This window comes from Eumetopias jubatus, unplaced genomic scaffold (assembly GCF_037043125.1).
Source record: "Eumetopias jubatus isolate StellerSeaLion01/CBP00866 unplaced genomic scaffold, mEumJub1_p1.0 scaffold_6, whole genome shotgun sequence".
Classification (NCBI taxonomy): domain Eukaryota; kingdom Metazoa; phylum Chordata; class Mammalia; order Carnivora; family Otariidae; genus Eumetopias; species Eumetopias jubatus.
In genome coordinates this window covers 105,316,688-105,336,940 of record NW_028274812.1, presented here as the reverse complement: position 1 = coordinate 105,336,940, position 20,253 = coordinate 105,316,688, and the positions used below count along the sequence as shown (strand labels likewise).

Sequence of the window (20,253 nt, the reverse complement as noted above, 5' to 3'; positions counted from 1 at the left end):
TTACATAAGTGGATCAGATCAGATTAGCTAGATACTCATTTTATAATAGGACCATTTAGGGAGAGTAAGTTGAGAAAGACCTGGAAGAGTTCTGTCTGGTGAGGGAGACTGAGTGGGAGTCAGTGGAGGGGAACGGCTCCTCTGTGGCCGGCACACAGTAAGAACAACGGGTCCCGAAGAACATGTTTTTCTGCTAGAAGGAGCCCTAGGAAGCAGGTTTGTACCCAAAATAACCCAAACCAAGCAGCAGGTTACCCATTCAAGTAGAGTCTTTGGGCTTTTATGGACAGCGAGAAGCAATTCCAAAGGTGAGCTGGGTTTCAAAACATAAGAGCAACATGGAGAACTTCAGAATGTTTAGCGCAGAGCATTGATGATGATTAAAGGATTGTAAAATTGAACCTACAAGGATAAGTTGAAAGACGTGGGATTATTTAGCTTCAAGAAGAGGAGACTGAAAAATGACTTAATAACAGACTTCAAAATTATGAGGAGTTATTAAGTTGTGTATGGTGACCAGCTGTTTTGTTTCTGGCTCGGTCAGAGAAAGAACAAGTTTTAACTGAAGCAGGCTAGATTTAGGTTAGATTTAAAGAAGAACTTCTGGACTATAAGAATTGTGACAGAGGACAGGTTACGGAAGGCTGAGGGTTGGACCAGACAGCTTTTCATTTGAATCCCTTCCATGTTATTGATTTTCTGTGTATTTATTTATGATGTGCAACAAAGCGACACCTTTCTGATTTTAAAGTCAAAGGCATGATTTCTGTTTCCCATTATAATTCTGAAGCTCAAGAGTTGCAGAGGTTTGTAGACACAAATGATGAGGGTAATTTGTCTTGCTTCAATGGCCATTAGAATCTTTAATTAAGAAAAATATGACCAATAAGAGGACTAGATCTGCCACGTGATCAAAAATTGTTATTGATAATTAGAACAGAAGCATTATCAAGAATGTGGGGACTGAGTGAGGTTTTATTTTCGGAAAAACTCAGGTGTATTTGACTTGAATATGCCAGATACAGAAGGTGGGGTTTTATGAAGTTGGCTCCTTTTATTTTCCCTCTGGTCCCTTCCTCCTGGGAGAAATGTCACACTTCCAGGTGACAGCAAGGTTCACGTGACCTGGAGCCTGAGAGATGCGATCCGCAGGTCACCCTCGAGGAATGTATCGGCACAGAGGAAGAAGGAGAGAGGAAATAGGCAGGATTTATTTTGGAAAACAGAAACCTTCATGCATTTAAGAGCTGGCAGAGCAGTGGCAAAGCCGAGCAGAATGAACCGGAGAAAGACTTACTGAACGCGCCGTCCCTCGTCCACTTTGCAGCTGGAGCGCAGGGAAGCCAAGAGCCTTGTTTCCTGGGTTCGCCTTGCTCAGTGGAGCCAAACGTCTATTTTTATTTTTAGATTTATTCTTGAGTCCACTCTTTTGCTTCTTAAATACCTGTCTGAGCAAATTGTGTAATAACAAATTAGCATGCCTGCAGATGGTTTGCTCGGAGCACTCATGACAGCTCTCTGATGAGACTATGAAAGACAAAGTACACATATGTAGCGTTCTCAGATGAGTTCTTTGTTTTGAGCTAAGTGGGTATAATTTTCCCTAAAGGAAAAAAAATAATCAAAGCGACTAAAGAAGCAGACTTTGAAAACAGGTGACCCAACTGGGAAGAAGGCTAAGCGGGTGTGGTGCTAAGCGAGGGGAAAGGAAAAATACTAAGAAAACATTTTTTCTTTCCTTCCACAATAACTTGGGCTCTTTGGTCCATTAAGCACACTTAGTAGGCCCTGGAGCCACTACACTTGACCTTTCCAAAGCATCATCGCTGCTGGCGAGCCCCCTGCAGCCCACCGTTGGCTCAGAAGTCACACCCGCTTCCTCTTACTGGCCTCCTTTCTTCCTCGTCTGTCATATTTTCTTTGTGGCCTTGGCACTTTGGGACATTATTTTCGTGATTTCTACGCTTGGGTCTCCCCCACCCACCGATAATTTATTTTTAAGACCCCCTTCGAAGGATTCTTAAAAACGACAGCTACCTTTTCTGTGGCAAAAGTCGGCCTGAAGGAGATTGGTGGCTCCTCTTTTTTGCTCTTGAGGTCAGGAGATTGAGTGGGAAGGAAAAGCAAGTGAAAAGAGGTGTGGTTTACTCCCACTACAAAAAGGAGCTCTCTTCTGAAGCCTTCGTTACAGGAAACGTCTCTTCATGGCCCATGTGTGGACAGTGGAAGGGTATTTATTCCTTATCTTCTGTCTGCCTTCTAAGTCCTGTGAACCAAGGAATTAGCTGTGAAACAGACGGCGTATTCTCTGAAGCAACACAAGACCCATCAGTGTACCCCACCCCCCTAAATGGTTTTGCTGTCTCTTCTTCCTGAGCTCCTTTTTTTTTTTTTTTTAACCTTGAGGGCTTTACTTAAGACTTAAAAACCAACCTGCCTTTCCTTTAGAGAAACTGTGATAGGGATCCAGTGAGAGCAGCCAGCAGCAAGGGCTTTAGGGAAGGTTGGACACGTGGCTGTGAGAATGTCTACAGGGTAATCAAGAAGGACAGAGGTTTTCATAAAGGCCTTGAGGTTCAGAGGGAGCAAGAGTGGATGGTTCGGATAGTGTGCCAGTGGAAGGCCCTGTGCCTTGATCCCTTCTCAGGGGATTCCCACATGGACTCCCCTGGGTTTTTTTTAGAAGTCTACATTTGCGACACAGATCAGACATCGCAAGGAAGCATGCTGGGGCTGGGGCTGTAGGAGTTTTTGGATTCCATCATTAGGAGATCATAGGTAGACCAAAATGTAGGCTACGTGCCCATTTTATTATTTGCAGAGCATATTTTTGCCCCTCTTTAATATATTATTATATTGGTTCCATATACTGTGAGACCTGATGCAGCATTTCCTTGGTAGAGCCAAGCAGGAGAGGTGTCTTTCTTCTTTGCTCTCATCCAGGCTGTCTAGGAGCTGTGCTAAGGATGTGGTTTGATTGTAGTTAACTTGTCACAATACTAGCCCAGCAGTGGCATAGGAGTAGAAGTTAGTTCATAAGGAAGGGACTTGATGGGATATAATAGCACCGGTCCTCCATTTTTGCTGAAGGTTGACTTTCCATCATCAGTCATAGCTCAGGAGAAGCCCTGAGGGGAGCAGAGTGACCACTTCATCCTCTTTTGTTAGGAGAACTGAAATATAATGAAAGTTTGCAACGGAGTTGGAAAAAATCTGACACGGAAAGATGAAATGTAGCTTTTGCAGCATGAGATTTGTGGCACAAACTGACCAGAGGAAGGAAATCTGATGATCTAGATAGATGCCTCTGGTTATTACCGCTTTTGCTGTGTGCCCCTGTGCTAGAAACTGAACAGGATGAGTCAAATATCGCTGTAAATAAAAACTTCACGGGGAACGGAAGATCCTTGTGGTTGAAGGAATAGGTGGCTTTTCTGGCTCATTTATAAATGTCTCCTTTCATTCTTTTCAAAGTTGGAATAAGTTGCACTAAAAGTTTATTGGAAGAAAACCATTAAAAATTTTTTTTATTATTTTACTTCATTTTATTATTTTTTTGCTACTGCAAAGAGCTCCTGAAACTGAGCCATGGCTGAATTATAATCTTAGTTCTAGCCCTGGTGCTATTTGGCTAGTTCTTGGTAGTTTTCACATCAGGAAAATATGGTCACATTGATCTGTTATCTTACTATTGGTCTCAATTGCCAGGCAGTTGGAAGACTCATGGTTATAAATTATTTAAAATAATTGCTTTAAAAAGATTATTATTTATGCATTAGGATATTAAATCCCAAGACCTTTACACACTTACAAAGTACCTGTAAGCAATTCTACAAAATTCTGATGTTGATACTTAGATCTTTTTGTCCTGGGTGACTCTGCGCATTAAAGTAAGTTAACCTCAGGAAGAAAAGTCAGTTTTAATAAGATATCTATGTCCTCTCTTTCTTCATTAATTGGGCAAACGCTTCTAGCAAGCCTGCTTTTTGTCGGAGCCTCTGAATGTTGGGTACTGATGAAAGAACTTTGAGAAGCTAACTTGGAAGAGACACAGCAAAATCGAGAATAAAGCCAAGTTCAGTAATCAGTATTATGCTGAACATATCAGGACACAGAGGGCTTAATTTGTAGGGAAAATGGGCAGGGTCTCCGCTTTTATTTTAATAACTTACGAAAGTTTATGACTAGTCAGTCCTACTTTATTGTCAGTTGTCCACTCTCTGGCCACACCCACATCTTCTGACAGCTTTCCGTCCCCTGTCCCTGCCACATCTGCTCTAAGCCCTTACTGAGAATTCAGTCCCACGGTCTCCCACCTCATCTCCAATGATCATGACACCATTCTCTTCTCTTCTTTGTCTTTCGGTCACCAGGTCTCCCTCCTCACCAGCACCCTGCAAGCTCTCTTGCTCTCTCACTACTCCCTTTGCCCAGAGTAGGGGGGCACTTCTTTGCCTTACAGAATGGGCTTCCGGGTACATTTTTGATTCGAAGAAGGGTGTCCAAAGCTAAGGAGAGTGTAACAAAACTCATCCAGTGTAAATAGTGTGTGTGCACGGCAGGAGAGGAGCATGAAAATTAATGGTCCGTTGGTTCGTGGGGCTCTGTGCTGGATGCTTTACGTCCATTTTCTCCTCTTTTACAAATGAGGACACTGAGACCTCAAGAAGTTGTGTTTGCCAACCCAGTTCCTTTGCCATAGCAAAGCCAACTTTGTTTTTTGGCTTCAAGTCCTTACTTTTGCTGCCGTTTGATGCCAGGGGCTTTGAATGCGTGTAATTTGTGGGGAGAAACTTTACAGAATTTTATCTCAGAGGTTAAGGCAAATCTAAAGTAAGTTAAGTCTCAGATACTATTTGTAGTTCTTTATCTGTCCTTGGTGCAATGGGAAGTGGGAAGGACTAGGGCACAAGGTGAGGAAGCCCCATAGAGAGAAGGTCTCATGTGATAATTAGCAATCCAGCTTTGGACTCCTCTGGCTCTGGCTTATCTTTACTAGGTCACCTTTTCTTCTTAGAGAAATTGAAATTACTATCAGTCACAAGGAAGGAATTCTTACCTACTATATGGGATTTGTTTTTTCCTGTTAGCCTTTAATGCCACTGTGTGTAAGTGCTCAACCATTGTCGAGAAGTAGTAATACTTCTCTTTTTTGGTAGTTTAGATTATGTGGAAAATACACTGTGTTGGTGAACATATAACATGTGTGGGACTAGTAACAAAAGCATATATGATGTTCATTCAGTGCTACCCATTATTTCTTTTTACATTTTGAGTAACATTTATTTTTAAGATGTAATTTTTTTAGAGCAGTTGTAGGTTTACAGCATAATTGAGAGGAAGGTATGGACATCTCCCGTGTCCCTTGCCCCCACATGAGTACAGCCTCCCCCTCATCAGCAGCTCCCACCAGTGGTACATTGGTTACAACCAATGAAAGCACATTAACATATCATGATCACCCCAAGTCCTTACTTTGCATTAGAGTTCGCTCTTGTTATACGCAATATGGGTTTGGACAAATGTATAATGACATATATCGTATGGAGTAGTTTCATTGCCCTAAAGATTCCAACTCTGTTTATCCCTCCCTGGACAAAGCCCCCGAAAACCTGTGATCTTTTTCACGTCTCCATTGTATTCCCTTTTCTAGAATGTCGTATAGTTGGAATCATTATGCAGCCTTTCCAGATTGGCTTCTTTCACTTAGTAATATGCATTTAAGTTTCCTCTATGTCTTTTCATGGTTTGAGAGCTCATTTCTTTTTTTTTTGACCTTTTTAAAATTAATTAATTAATTAATTAATTATTATGTTATGTTAATCACCATACATCATTAGTTTTTGATGTAGCGTTCCATGATTCATTGTTTGCATATAACACCCAGTGCTCCATGCAGAACGTGCCCTCCTTAATACCCATCACCAGGCTAACCCAACCCCCACCTTCCTCCCCTCTAGAACCCTCAGTTTGTTTCTCAGAGACCGTAGTCTCTCATGGTTTGTCCCCCCTCCAATTTCCCCCTCTTCATTCTTTCCCCCCTGCTATCTTCTTCTTCTTCTTCTTCTTTTTTAACATATAATGTATTATTTGTTTCAGAGGTACAGGATTGTGATTCAACAGCGAGCTCATTTCTTTTTAATACTGAATAATATTCTGTTGCTTAGATATACCACAGTCTATCCATTCACAAGAACATTTGTTTTCATTTAATTACTACATAAGAAAAACATTGGTTGTAAAAAGTTCAGAAAATTCAGAAAGTATAAATAAAGAAGAAAGTAAAAGTCACTTGAAACTCAACACCAAAGATAACCCTAGCTAGTATTTTGATGCATTTCCTTCCAGTGTTTTTCTCGAGTGTATATTTGTGTGTATGCATAAATATTAACGCATCCTTTTTATTTTATACAATTTTGCTTATATCTTCTAAGCTGATTTCATTTGTTTTTGGGAGGGAGGGGCAGAGAGAGAGAATCTCAAGCAGACTCCACACCCAGCATGGAGCCCAACAGAGGGCTTGATCTCATAACCCTGAGATCATGACCTGAGCTGAAGTCAAGACTGAACCACCCATGCACCCTCCTTTTTTTAATTTTTAGAAGGAAGTGGGCAAATCTCTAGATGGTAAATCTTCTGTTAAGTAAAGATAAACATTTTGAAAATTAGTTCATAAAAATTGGTATGAAATTTCTTTTTTTCTTTTTTAAAGATTTTATTTATTTATTTGAGAGAGAGAGAGAATGAGAGATAGAAAGCATGAGAGGGAAGAGGGTCAGAGGGAGAAGCAGACTCCCCGCCGAGCAGGAAGCCCGATGTGGGAGTCGATCCCGGGACTCCAGGATCATGACCTGAGCCGAAGGCAATCGCTTAACCAACTGAGCCACCCAGGCGCCCTGAAATTTCTTATTCTAGTTCCTTTAAGAATATTCTAGCCCATGGGCTTATTTACTTCCTGATATAGTTGCCTACCTCACAATATAACTTACAGTAATTGTACATCTTCCTCCTTGCTGTTCTTCTTGTCTCTTTTTTCCTTTCCTTTTATTCCGTTTGACAGGTGCTCATGTGATGTCTGGCATGTGAAATGGTCAAGTGTATACTGTGCCGGGGGCCATAATCAGGCTTTGAGGGGCTCCTGTGGCTCTTCCTCACACCTCCTTGAGGTTCCATCTCCATATTCCCTCATTTGGAGTGGTACTGTGTGCCTTTGCTTAGGATTCTCAGACCTTTCAGAAAATATTCTATATTTGTATAGTTTACAAAGTTTATGTTATTCTTTTGACTTCACAATAACTATGTGAAGTGGGCAGAGAAGAGATTGTTTTACAAGTGAGAAAGAAGCCTTGAGAAGTTAAGGGACTTGCCCGGGGTCACACATCTCTATTAAACATTTCATGTATTAAAAATGGATTAGTATGACTCAAACCAAATTCAAGAAGAGAAAAGGTTCCAGCTGAGAATTTAAAGAAAGTACAGAAAATATTACTGCAGCCAAAATTATTTCAGGTTACTGTAACTGGAAGCTTACCGATTTTTATGTGCTTTTTTGTTTGTTTGTTTTTTGTTTTGCAAAAGTAAGTAGTGGGGGCACCTGGTTGACTCAGTCGGTAGGGCTTGCGACTCTTGATCTCAGAGTCCTGAGTTCAAGCTCCACATTGGGTGTAGAGCTTACTTAAAAGAGAGAGAGAGAGAGAGAGAGAGAAACAAAAGTAAGTAGGGATCAAGTACAAGTGAAGAAAAAAAAAAACAATTTAAATCAATTAATGGAGAAAAGAAATGTATGTAGGAAAAAAAGATTGTCTTCAACATAGCTGCTCACTGATTACTGGGAAGGGAAGGGGAAAATAGTGCTTCACTTCTCCCAACAGAAAAAGGCTGTGGATCAGAGATAGCTGAATCAAGGGTAGAGTAATTCTCTCCTGATCTATAGGAGATAAGGTGTCTGGTGAAGGGCAAGTGGAAGGAAGATCCAATGCCAGACAAAAGCTTTTCCAGTTTCTGGAGGTCTAGCAAAGACCTATTACGAAAGGTAATAGAATACAGATTCAAGATTCTTAGGAAATCCTTAAATGTAAAACATCCTCAATTCATAAGGATATCTGGAAGATCAGAAACATCCTGTTTGGCAGATACTTTATTTTAAGCCACTTAGTCTACCTGGAAATGTAATTTGAATATTATTATTTTTTATTCAAAACTTGTGAAAATGAAACCAGCTTTTCTAGTGTCTGACTTCTAATGTCCAAGGGGCTAAGTGAAGTAGAGAAAAGCAGCAGCATCTCTGTGGAGGAGTCTGCCCCACAGAACAAGGCGGAAGAACTAAGCCAAGGCAGTGGTGACTTGGCCAAGGAGGGTCTGGGACTGAGGGGAAAAATCAGAGGCTCAGTCAGCTATCAAGGTCAAAAGCTCTGTGGCAGGTTTGCCGAGGCGGTTCTGAAGTGCATTTTTCCCTGTTAATAAGGCAGGAGGCATATTGGCATAGACTGGGATGAATGGGAATGCTCTGATCATGTGAAGCTAAACAAATGCAATGGTGCGTTCTGGGTAAGAAATTAAAAATGGCAACAGTGTGAACTTAAAAGCAATGCAGAGTATTTGTTAAGCATCCTAAAGTCTTGATGAAACTACCTAGAGGTCACGTTTCACTGTTGTGACATTGACAAATCAGAAGGAAATACTGGGTTATTAGGGAGCCAACTGTGATAACTGCCATTGGATTTGGCATGGTAGAAGCCATCGATGATCTTGGCAAAAAGAAACGTCAGTAGAAGGATAGGTTCAAGAGATCATTTGGTGAAAGTTTAAGAGAAAATGGAGGTTAGGAAGTGGGGAAAAGGAATTTAGAAAGTGAACACACTTTTAGAGTGTTCTCTGAAAGGGCGTTAGAGAAGTGGATCAGTAACTGGAAGGGGATGTGGCAGAGTGGGGAGACCATTGGGACTTTGAGTCACAAAACTGAAGGCCACAGTGCTGACCCTTCGTGAATGAGCATCCCTGACAAATCACTTTGTCTCTCAGGACCTTGGTGTCTTCAATAGAAAAATGGGGATAATGAAACCTACCTATGATGATTTTAGAAGATTATGTATAATAATAGTTTTTCATTTGTAAGCGGCAAAATCAATGTAAAAATCTCATCCTCTTTAGCGTGTAATAGACATTCTCAAAGAAACATCTGATCACTCGGAGGAAGCTGAATCCAGAAAAAATAGATATGAATGCCTGGGTGAACTGAAGACCTTTATTAAAAGCTCTGGGAAGTGGAAGACCATAGGATGTGTAGGGGAAGGACAGAGAAAAGCTGTACTGGAACAGAAGGTGAATATTGGAGAGAAGAGGAAAATCAAGTTGGATCGGGAGAACTGGGCTGCGAAGGCAGGACTGTAGAGGCCATTCAGAGGGGTCTGGGGCAGACGGCGGGGGGGGGGGGGCTGTGGGTTCTCCAGCAGGATAGTTGAAAGTGGAAGGTGTTGCATTTCTATATAGCATGGAATTATAGGAATTAGAGCAAATTCTACCTTTGTCTGTAGAAGATCTCAGTGTTTCAGTGAACTAGGATATTTTAGTTTGGTGGAGGAAGCAGGAGGAATAAAAGACAAGAAGAAACAGGAAGGAGAAATATGAAGGCAAGGAAGCCAACCGGAAAGGTACTTCTCCAACCCACGTGTGGTGAGAATCAGAATTGAACTTTATTGTTTGGGGGTTATGTGACATGAAAGTCAGTATTAACATCCTGGAGAAGGAAAGTGCAAAAGGAAGGAGTGTCTCAAGAGGGTAAACATTGATGAAAGGAGTCTTAGGTCAGTCAGTCATCAGGTATTAATATATTGCGTACCTACTATGTGCCATTGCTGTTCTTGGCCTTCTTCTGGGCACTCTTTCAAGCTCTGTTCTAAGCGTGGACCACAACACCCTTAATGGCAGGAAATGTGTGGGAGGAAGCCAAACTGTGACAAAACTAGGCTTACATTTCTTTTTCTTTTCTTTTTGTTTTGTAAGAGCTTACATCTTAAAGCATTTTCTGTATCATCTTGTGCCTATTGCATAGTTTGCTAGGTGAATTTGTAATATTTTTTGAGTTAGCAGCATTAATCTGTTGCTGCAGTTTTAAAAAAAAAAAATGTGATTCGTCGATACACATTAAGCCTTAAAAATGCTCTTAGGGCAGCTGTGGTTAGAACTCATGACCAGATTTGGCTTGTCCAACTGCAGAAGAACACCATCAAAATCAGTTCCCCCCAGCCATTCATGTGATACTCATATAAATAAATAATCAAAATAGAAGATACTAAGATAAATAAGAGAAAGCATACAGAGAAACATTGATTTAAAATAAAGGGGAAAAGGGCTTCATTTCTGACTATCTTAAGGAAATTGGTTTAGTGTATTAAGGGTTTAGAATCAATGAACTGCACGGCTGGGCATTTAGGTGAAGAGAGTAGACAAATGCATGGATAAATGAGCTCTCCAGTTGGCTAAAAACTAACTTGAAGCCCGAGATCATGAGTGCTAACTAATTTTGAACTATAGCTTTGTGTAATTCATCAGGACTAGGACTCTGGTTTTAATGGTTTGTGTAGTGAGACTATTCAACTAGTCACAACAGAATTGTAAAAAACAGCATATTTGTAATTGATGGCATTAAAATGGTGGACTTGGGTTTGAGTTCTAAAGCAGATGTTCCGTGGTTCGGATTAATTTCTAGCAATGGTTTTGGAGGTTGAAACCAAGATGCGTACGAAAGTAAACATTTCCCTTGCAGAGCAGATAATTTGAAATCGAATGAAACGTCAGCAAGTAGGCACCAGCTCCAAGTTAATTTTGACGCAGATGTCTGGAAAGCATCACCAGTTAGCATATTTTTCACGAGAGCCACCGTGTAGTATATTGTCTCTCTGTGCTCATGGAAGGAAAGAAACACGTTACTTGTTGAAGCCCAGACGTGTACTGGCTGGCCAGAACCTGAGGCTGAAGTCATCCGCTTTTGGACCTGCATGAGGGTGCCAGCACTGGCAGAGGCAGCTTCGCAGGGGGGCCAGCAGCTTGTGTCTGAACTGAAACAGGCTCCTGCCACAGCCAATCTCTTTTCACCAAATACCCACCAGTGACTTCTAAAGCGAAGGTGTCTTCACCAAATGGCTTGGTTCCTGGGTCGGTTCGTTGTCTTTCTGTCCAGTCTTAGGAGCACAGGAAGCAAAATGCGCGCTGATAGTTTCTCGAGGAAATAAATTTGTTTTGTTGCTTTGTTGCTTTCCAGTAGAAATAAAATCTTTCCACAGAGAAACAAGAGGAAGAGTCTGTATAAGGAAGCATGTATATCATCCTCAGGTATATTAAAAAATGAGATGATAAAGACATAAACTAGTAAAGTAAGGCTGTAGGATGGGCTGTGCACTAAATAGGCTGATAGTAAGACATTGTTCATTCCCTTATTTTTCCAGAAGGGTGGAGAGATTTCCTTTCTAGCTGGGGAGAAAACAAATCTTTCCCACATTACTCTTTATTTCATTTGGTAAATTTTTTTCCCTTTTATCTTGTCAGTAGAGTTGAAACTGATGGATTCCCTCAGCACTTAAGTGTCATGGTAGTAAGCCAAAGAAATTCATACAGTGATGCTCACGTTTATGTAATACTCTTTTTAAAAAATATTAATTTTTCCTCTTCTTAGTTTTGCTCCTTTTTTCCTTCAGTTTAGTTTCTCCTGGCAAGAATGGGGTAGCTCAGTTTATTTGTTAGTTTTCTTTAGCCAGATCATATTGCTGTGAAACAATACAGTGAAATATTTGCATCCGGTCTTCACTTTATGGGGATGTTTCTATTTTTATTAATTTGTGGGACAAGACCAACTAGACAAAGAGTTGGACTCATTGTGGATTGTGTTCAAAATTTTAAAAATGTTTGCAGCAATGGATATAGCTGGGCTCCTGGATGAACATCCCTAGGTTCTCCATCAGGGATGTCTTTCCCCACTCATGTTCAAGTTCCCAGCATACTACCTGTCAGGTACTAGTGACCAGTCAAGTCTTAGAATGAGTACATGAACTGCTAAGTGATTGCTAAATCCAAGAAGTGCCCTAAATAGAATTTTCCCCCTTTCATGGTCTAGGATGGTGATGTGAGAATAATATGAAATGAAATATGAACCTTTGTTTCATTTTGAGAAGTGTCAGCATTGTAAAGCTGTATCTCCACTGGGGCTTGGGTGGCATCCGCTGCCTCAAACCAGATCATTGCATCTTTTACTTTGTTCTTTACAGAGCTGGAAAAACATAGCCGAGACCTGTGTCAGAGCATGATCCAATACCTACAGGGTTTCCTCCTTCAGAATCTGGATATGATTGAGCAGATAGCTCGCCTGATCACTAATGTCTCTCACTTGACCCTAATGAATAGCCTTATATCATTGGTTACATCAGAAGACATCATTTTGATAGCTGTAGGCACCTAACTGTGTCTTAGTTGGGTTTACGGTTTTTTAAGTTGTCTGGACAAAACCTCTGTTGGGTGTGAATCACAGTGTGTCTCATTGCTCAGTGGGACCGTGGCAGCCTCTTCGGTATCTGGGACCTTTGTGTATAACACGGCTGCATCATTGCTTCCACACAGGAGAGCTCTGAGGGGAGGGGCATTGGTACTGAGTATACAAGATTTGCCATCTTTTTGTGCCGCGCAAGATAAAATGTTTATACGTTGGACACGGTGTTTTAGAATTTCGTGTCTCTTTCTTTTGTCTCTACTGTAGTTCCTATTAATTCACCCAGTGACTCTGGGGAGAGTAGCATGCTTCTGAGATGTGGTCACCTGTGTTGCGACATATGTATAAGCCTTGGCCAAGCGATTTCTTGTGGGCATTCCATAGATACTCCGAAGACTTCAAGGTCCTATTACGATCTCAGGGGATCTTTCAGAAATACTGTTCAGCAGTGTTCCCCAGCCCTGAGGACAATGTCCACGACACCTTCCAGTGGGCCCACTGCCAGCCCGTTAGGCTCCTCTCTGGCACCAGACCCAGTATGCCCTTCTCTGCCCACTCCCTGAGCCTGTCTGGGGGGTCAGGTGGGTAAGGCTTCAGGGACCCGAAGGAGGCAGTGGCGTGGAAACATGACAACGTTTAATCCGTTCTTCTGAAATACTAGTTTTTGGTTGTTAATTGTATGATATATTTCAGGTTTTGCATGATGTATTCAGCAGCAGATAAATAGTACTGGTCACAAGAGTCTTACTCTTAAAGGACTCCAATTTTAGAACCACACTTACCTTGTATAATGAGCATCAGTACTAATTTGATCTGAGCTGGTATAGACTACTTAGTTAATAACGAATCAGCCTGGCCTAGTTGATGTGGTCACAATATTGTTAGCTGTGACATTTGTCTTCTCTTCTGTATCTGTAGCAATGCAGTAAAGGCACGTCATCTCTCCACGCCTCAGTTCCGTAGCTCTGATGTTGCAGCAGTAACTCTAATCTTGAGATACCAAGAATATCAGTAATAATACCTCACGTTATAGAATATGCATGACAGCCCTATGATGTAGGTGCTGGGATGCTCTCAATTTAAATGTGAAGGAAAAAGGCATTGATGTGGGAGCCCCAGCTCTTGCCAGTCTGTAGCATCTTCCAGGTGGTTGTGCAGCATGGCTGTCTAGGTCCCCAGGCAGGGTGGCCGGTCTGGCTCTGGCACCTCTTCACAGAGGGGCTTGGTGAGCTCCCCCACTCCCCGAGTGAAACTTTGTAGTTTATAGTAGGAGCCCTAGTAGGACTGGACAGTTTATTTTTTTCCCTCATTAAGTCCCCTGGAGAGATAAAGCCTGTTTTCATGAAACAGATGTTCCTTAGGGTGCTTTATTTCCTAACCAGTATAATTTGTACGTCCAAGTGGCTCATCATAGAATCTTCAAGTTGTCCCAGAGGCCACTGAGGCTCTGTTCATTTGTTAGACAGATAAGAAAACTGGCCACCAGTCCCTGGCACATTTTGTTGTTTTTTCAGACTTACCGTCCTAAGACGTTCTTTTTTCTTTACTACTCCTTTGAGCTGATATCTTATTTCTCTTCTTTCTAACCACCAAACTTCTTTAAAGAGTCACTTAGATGTGTCGCCTCCACTTCCTCACACCCACTCACTCCTAGCTCCTCGCAGTCTGGCTTCCGCTCCCCAGCCGGACCGAGTCTGCTGTCTTGAAGTTTGCTTGTCGTCTCCCTTGGGTGGACTCGACCCCTCTGCAGCAAGTAACCTGTTGATGACCTCCTCTCCCTCCACCCTTGGCTTCCACCATATCGTAGTCCAATCTCCTCCTGTCTATCTGACTGCTTCTCTTTCTCTTTTGCTTTTTCTTCTAAACTCCCACTTAGCTCCTACAAGTGGACATCGCCGCAGGTTCTGAACTTGGATTTCCTCTCTCTCTGTTTCCTTGCTTGCTTACATAAGGCGCCATCACATGAACAATCACCCTGATTTTATGAACAGCTCCCAGGTCTTTATCTTTCATCCCAACCATCTTCAATTTCCCCATCTTCCTTAACCCTAAAACTGGTATCACAAAACCCTTTCGATCTTTGATCTTTAAATAATGTATCTCTGTAAAAGCTATCCCTTTCTTACCTTAGTATAGGGAACTAGCAACGAGCCAGGATTACTAACTATTCTTCCAGCCACCAGTGTCTTTCTCCTTACAGTTCTCTTTGCACAATGCTGCTATTCAGTCTCCCTGAGGCTCAGCTTTGATCATGTTAATATGCGGGCATCACATTGCAGGGTACCACATCCCCGCATGCTACCCAATCAGTTACAGGCTCCTCAGGTGGCTTCTGTAAGCCCACAGTCACTTGGCCCCATGTTATCTTTACATCTCCTACCACTTCCCTACACACATGGTAGTCCAGTGGTTCTCAGATGTATTGGAGCCAACACCCTCCCCCTTTTTATAACAAATACTCAATAATTGTCCCTTTACTACCCTGAAGTGAAATAATTGGTTTTCTATATCTGTCCACTTAACTTCCAAAAGATCAATATAATGCCATGATAGTAGCGTAAAGGAAAATGAAAGAACTTAATTGAAAATAAAATTGTACTGATACATTTTAATGTCTTAATACTCAGAGAAGAATGTGCTAGAAAACATAATGAACTAGCCAGCTGTGTGGATACGTGTAGAATGTGGTGATGATAAATTGAGCTTGATGCAGGTATGTATTAGTGGCTCAGATACCAAAAGTGACATTATTAGGGTTGGTGAAAATTTTCAGAACTCTTGAAAAGCTCTTGGTAAAATTCTTAGTAGAGCAAAGTAGGCTCTTCTCTTGATTTCTAGGTAGTTTTATTCCTAGAAGATCCAACATTTTAAAACTGTAGAGAAAAACCTTTATGTTTATATTTAGATAGAACTTTCGTTCTAGGCTCCGGTAATTATAACCAGATTTTTTTTCATCTACTTGACTGTCTGATGGGTTTTCTAGAAGTCATGAGGGATGTGGAGAAACTTTTCATTGTGTGGAACTGTCCCATGCATTGCAGGGCACCTAGCATCCCCAACTCTGCCCACCTAGTGACAGTCCTGTACCTACAGTCACGTGACAGTTAAAACCCCCTCTGTGAATTTCTGAAACCTCCCCAGCAGCTGGTACTATCTGTCTTGAGAACCACTGCTCTGGCCAGACTGTTCTCACTGTTCCCTGAATGTGCCTTGCCTTTCCCGAATTGCATACATCTTTTCATGCTGTGCTTTGGCTTGGAAAATGTGTCTTCTGTTTCCATCTCTTGAAATCTTACCCACCTCTCTAGCTCAAATGGTACTTATTCCATGACGCTTTCCTTCAGGAGGGATGTCTGCCAGTCTAAAATCTTGGAGCACTCTGGCTGCAATACTTGACGATGCTTGAAACATACTGCTTTATGTTAGTTATCAGCTTGTAAGATCCTCGAGGATATAGACCATATATAACGGGAGGTTACATTCCCCAGTGTTTCTCGCAAAGTGCCTTGCACATAGTATGTGCTCACTGAATGTTTATTTGTGAACAAATGGATAGCTCTTAAAGAATATTTATAGAGAAAAACAAAAGGGAAGATTGATTTTAGCTTGTAAAGTGACATTTACAGTTTATTTTCTAGTTGTAAACTTCTAATAGTACAAATTCATATCAGAAAAGCACATAAAAAGTCTATGGGTCTCTAGGTTTGGTCTCTCTCTCTCTTTCTCTCTCTCTTTATTCTGTATATTCTCTATCCATAGCAGGAGTTTGGAGCAAAATTAAGCTAGCCTTCAAACATTGTAGAGCACATGTGGATCAATGTGGCTAAAGTGCCTTTTTATCATTCTATAATGTAGAGATAAAATCAACTTTTGAAGTCAATCAGGATGCCCGTGCAATTTCCCTGTTTTCCTCCTTTATTCAAAAACCTCAAAACCACTATGGGTAATTCCCTCAAGATTGGCTTCTAACACGTACAGTCTAAAGAGTGAGCAAGGTTTCCAAGAACTGAGTACTTGCTACATTTACTCTTTATACTCCATTCGCGAGCATCTCTCCCCAGTGACACGAGCTGGGAAAGCACAGTGCTACCTCCACCCACTTTCATCTCTAACTAGAGTAGCATGAAGCATTTGTGCAGTCTTTTCTTCCATGGCTTCATTTTCTGTCATCTTAACTCCATCACCAGTCCTCAGCCTCCTAACGACATCCGTATGAATGAAATCAGACCCCTTCCACAATGAAAAACACATTGAAGCTACTGCACACCACCATTGCCACTGGAAAAGTAGGTATTACTTTTTCTGTCAATCCAACTGCGGCACGGTGGCAATGTCTAGTTTTGATGGTCACGTTTTAATGCATTCAATAATTAGTCAAGCCATGGGTGCTAATCAACAAAGGTATTGTTACTGTTAAGGATGATGAGACACCTAGCAGCTCTGGGTTTATGTATTTTTTGAAGTAGAAGTATTTGTCTTTGAATGTGGAGATCGTGTAAAGTGATCCAAGAAAGCGATCTGGCCAAATGACATGATTAATTTTCATTCCCTTTCCATCTCTTTCTTCAGATGCATTTGAGCCTTGCCCAGACCCCAACTTGATAGAAAAAAGCCCAGACTTTGGGACAGATCAGTCAATTAAAAACCAGCTTTTCTTGTAGTCTGAGAGACATGTAATGGAGTACAAAGATGGGCTCTGCCTTCAGAGATTTTACCTAGAGCTGGGGAGTTAGAAATACCTTCCAGAGGAGATTACAGAGAAGTATATGATAAGTGTCAGGTGAGTGATAACTGACAGAGGGCCGCAGGTTTTGGGGATGAGATCATCATGGACCCTGGCCCTCCTTCTCAGTCCAAGATTGCCCTTTGATCAGCCTGTTCTTCTTCTTTGGTACCCAGAATACTTCTCTTGGTCACTGGGAGTTTCCCTTGAGGCTCAGAAACCGTGCCTTCTCTAGCACCGAGGCTGGGCATTAAAATGTCTCACTTCCAGGCCAGTTTCCCTTTGTAATATACCTCTTTGAAGACATACCCCAGCTCTGTTAGCCCGAGACTCTGGCAGGTACTGCGGCTTTGGAGAAGGCAAAATGTTTCCATAAAAATTAAACAGATTCATTTTAACTCACTCCTTCCACTACCTTGTCCTAGGGAAATTTTTATAGGCTTTGTGAATTCAGGTCCCGCAAATGAGATTTAACCCAACACCCCATAATAATGGTATTGTGATAATTAAAATGGTATAGCTATTTAGTTTTGCCCGTTGAAGCCAAGGATAATGGAAAACCGAGCCAGGAGCCATGTTAATATGCAGGGACACTGTGGGGTGGGGATTGGGGGTAGGAGATTACCAGGTCTTCCCATTCTTTTGAGCAAAAATGTCTCAACTTCTAAAAATCTGGTGGAGTGATTCCCACTCATGGGCTTCACCAGGTTTGTAACATCAAAAAGCAGGTCCACACTAGAGGAATTCCTGACCGTAAGGGGTATGGATGGCTTAGGTACAAAATGCTAAGTGTTCAGGTGATGTTTAGGTATATAAATCAGGGAATTATTCTGTTTTTAAATTCCTAAAAAGTGGAGTTTGTGTTTTGTGCCTTTTTTTTTTTCTCTGCAGAAATCAAGCAATACTCATACCCCTCACTGCAGGCATCTTCAAAGCTTTTTAAATTGAATAGAATAGTTGAGAAGACGGTATCCTATTATTCTGTCGAGAACGGAAGCTAGATCTGTTGACAGTTAATTTTTCAGGTTAGCCCTCCTTTTCTCTGTTGAGCTCTGACTTTCTACTTTGAACGGCACACAGTAGAGGCTGGTTTTCTTTCTTTAATAGAGCTCTGTTCCTGTTTTACTGTTTTAGTAGTACACTATCGAAGTAAAACTTTGGTACTTGCTAATAATGTTTTAAGAGGATAAATCTGATAAATGATGGGAAGTAGAATTATTTTTTAATTAAGCAAAGTTCAACCAGAACCTGCTTGGCAACATAGTTCTCATGCATGGCTAAGCAGTTCCCAGTTGTTTCTGTTTTTAAGAAATTTCAAGATTTCCAGTTTGTTTTTTATTCAAACATTCTCCCCGGATTGTTAGAAACAAAAATGCCTTAGTGTTGGCTGTGCAAAAATGAGATGTAAAAGTATTCCTGGAAATGAAAGTGAGCAGAGAAATTTCTCTGCCCAATCAGTAAGTACATATTCAGAAACAGATAGGAAAAGTGAGAGACAGAATTTAGGTCCAGGGTATCAGCAACAAAGGCAAAGTTTTAATCAAATGTGCATGATGTTGGAATTAGATTCCCCCCCCCCCACCCAAGTAAAAGACCATCCTTGGGTTTTCTCCTGTTCCGCCAAGTACTCCCTCCCAAGCTTTCGATATGTTCTACGGGCCACACACACAGGAGCTGGGCTGTCTGTCATAGAACCCAGATGCCCAGCTGTGGAAGAGATTCTTTCAGCAGCATCCGTCTGTTTCTTGGCAAGACTTTGAGGCAGTCTAAAGAAAACAGTCCTGGAACAGCCTTTGGGCCTGCCTTGTGGTTAATGCTGTGCCGCTGTGTATCTGGTTCCTGCCCTGACCTTGCAGGCCTGGATGCTGCTTTCCCTGACGTCTGTCTGTCTGTCTCTCTTAAAGAATATTTGTGATTTTACTTCGATTTCGCGACATTCCCTTGGACAGCTAGAGAGGCTTGGCTCTTTTTGGGGGTTGTTTCTCTCACTGATTTAAAGAGAAGTGGGTAGGTATTGGAAGGCACAGGTCTTATGGGAGGGAAAGGATCTTTCTGCAATGCGCCAAGTGCGCTGGCAAAACAAAAAGTAGTTTTTGTGGGTTTATTTTCAAACTCCGTGATCTTTAATAGTCTGAAAAAGGAGAGTTAGTTCAATTCATAGCCAACTGCTGTAATAAAATTCAGGTTCAGGGGCAACCTGGCGTGGGTCAGTGTATTCTGTTCTTAGGGAATATTCTTAGGCTTAAAGGGTGGTCTTCTTTGAAAGCACTATTTAATGGTTGTATTGTTTGGTTTAAATCTTTATTTTTACAGCATTTGTGTTGTTCAGCTTTTGCACTGAAGGGATTTTATTTTCCTATTCTCTTGATTATTTTAAGGTTAGCAGTTGAATGTTGCTAAAATTTACACAAGGGAGTGGTTCTCCATTACCCTCCCCCAATTCTACCCTCCCCCAGTCCTTCTACCTGCCAATTGTGTCTGAAATAATTTCCCAGCAGTGCTGTTGACTTTGGGAGATGCAGTATTTCTGGTTCTTAGTGTGTGTATGTGTGTGTGTGTGTGTGTGTGTGTGTGTGTTTCCTAATATCTGGCTGGTAATTAGTTATTACTCAACGTGGAAGTTCTGTTCATCTCTCTCCTCTTGACCCACTCCGAGAATTAACATGTGGTAGTCAAAGTGGGGGTGCCTTATACATGACGACAGGTGCTAATCTTCAAGGAAATTTACCTTGCATTCCACCCATTAAGGGTATGGTACATAAAAATGGCTTAATGTCTCTTTGAAGGTGTCAGTGGGCATGTGTGGACCACACAGAATGGGTTTCACTGCAAGTAATAGAGTGAAATTGTCTGCATAATTATTTTCGTTGGATTGAGAATCAGCAGCCCTCGTTGGGTTCAGGAAATAAACCTCTGTTAAAACCATATGGCACTATTCTCAGAAGAGATGTTATTACAGGGCCACTTCCCTCTGAAATTTTGAGTCAGGAGTTCTTGAAAGGAGTCACATATGTTTGAGAATGAATTTCAAGTTTTCTTCCTCCAGTGTCGT

At 41.5% G+C, this 20,253-nt stretch overlaps 1 protein-coding gene and 1 long non-coding RNA gene across 6 annotated transcripts in view; one reads left to right on the top strand and one right to left on the bottom strand.

The window, feature by feature from the left end:
- Positions 1-20,253, top strand: part of RUNX2 (RUNX family transcription factor 2) — a 227,880-nt gene that overhangs the window by 29,171 nt on the left and 178,456 nt on the right. The window lies entirely within an intron of this gene.
- The window catches only part of LOC148164119 (uncharacterized), a 53,998-nt gene that overhangs the window by 12,891 nt on the left and 20,854 nt on the right, over positions 1-20,253 (bottom strand). The window contains exons 3-4 of the long non-coding RNA XR_015768350.1: positions 2,038-2,266; positions 1,298-1,448 (exon numbers count right to left, since the gene is read on the bottom strand). This is a non-coding gene — a long non-coding RNA (uncharacterized LOC148164119). The remainder of the gene's footprint in view (positions 1-1,297; positions 1,449-2,037; positions 2,267-20,253) is intronic.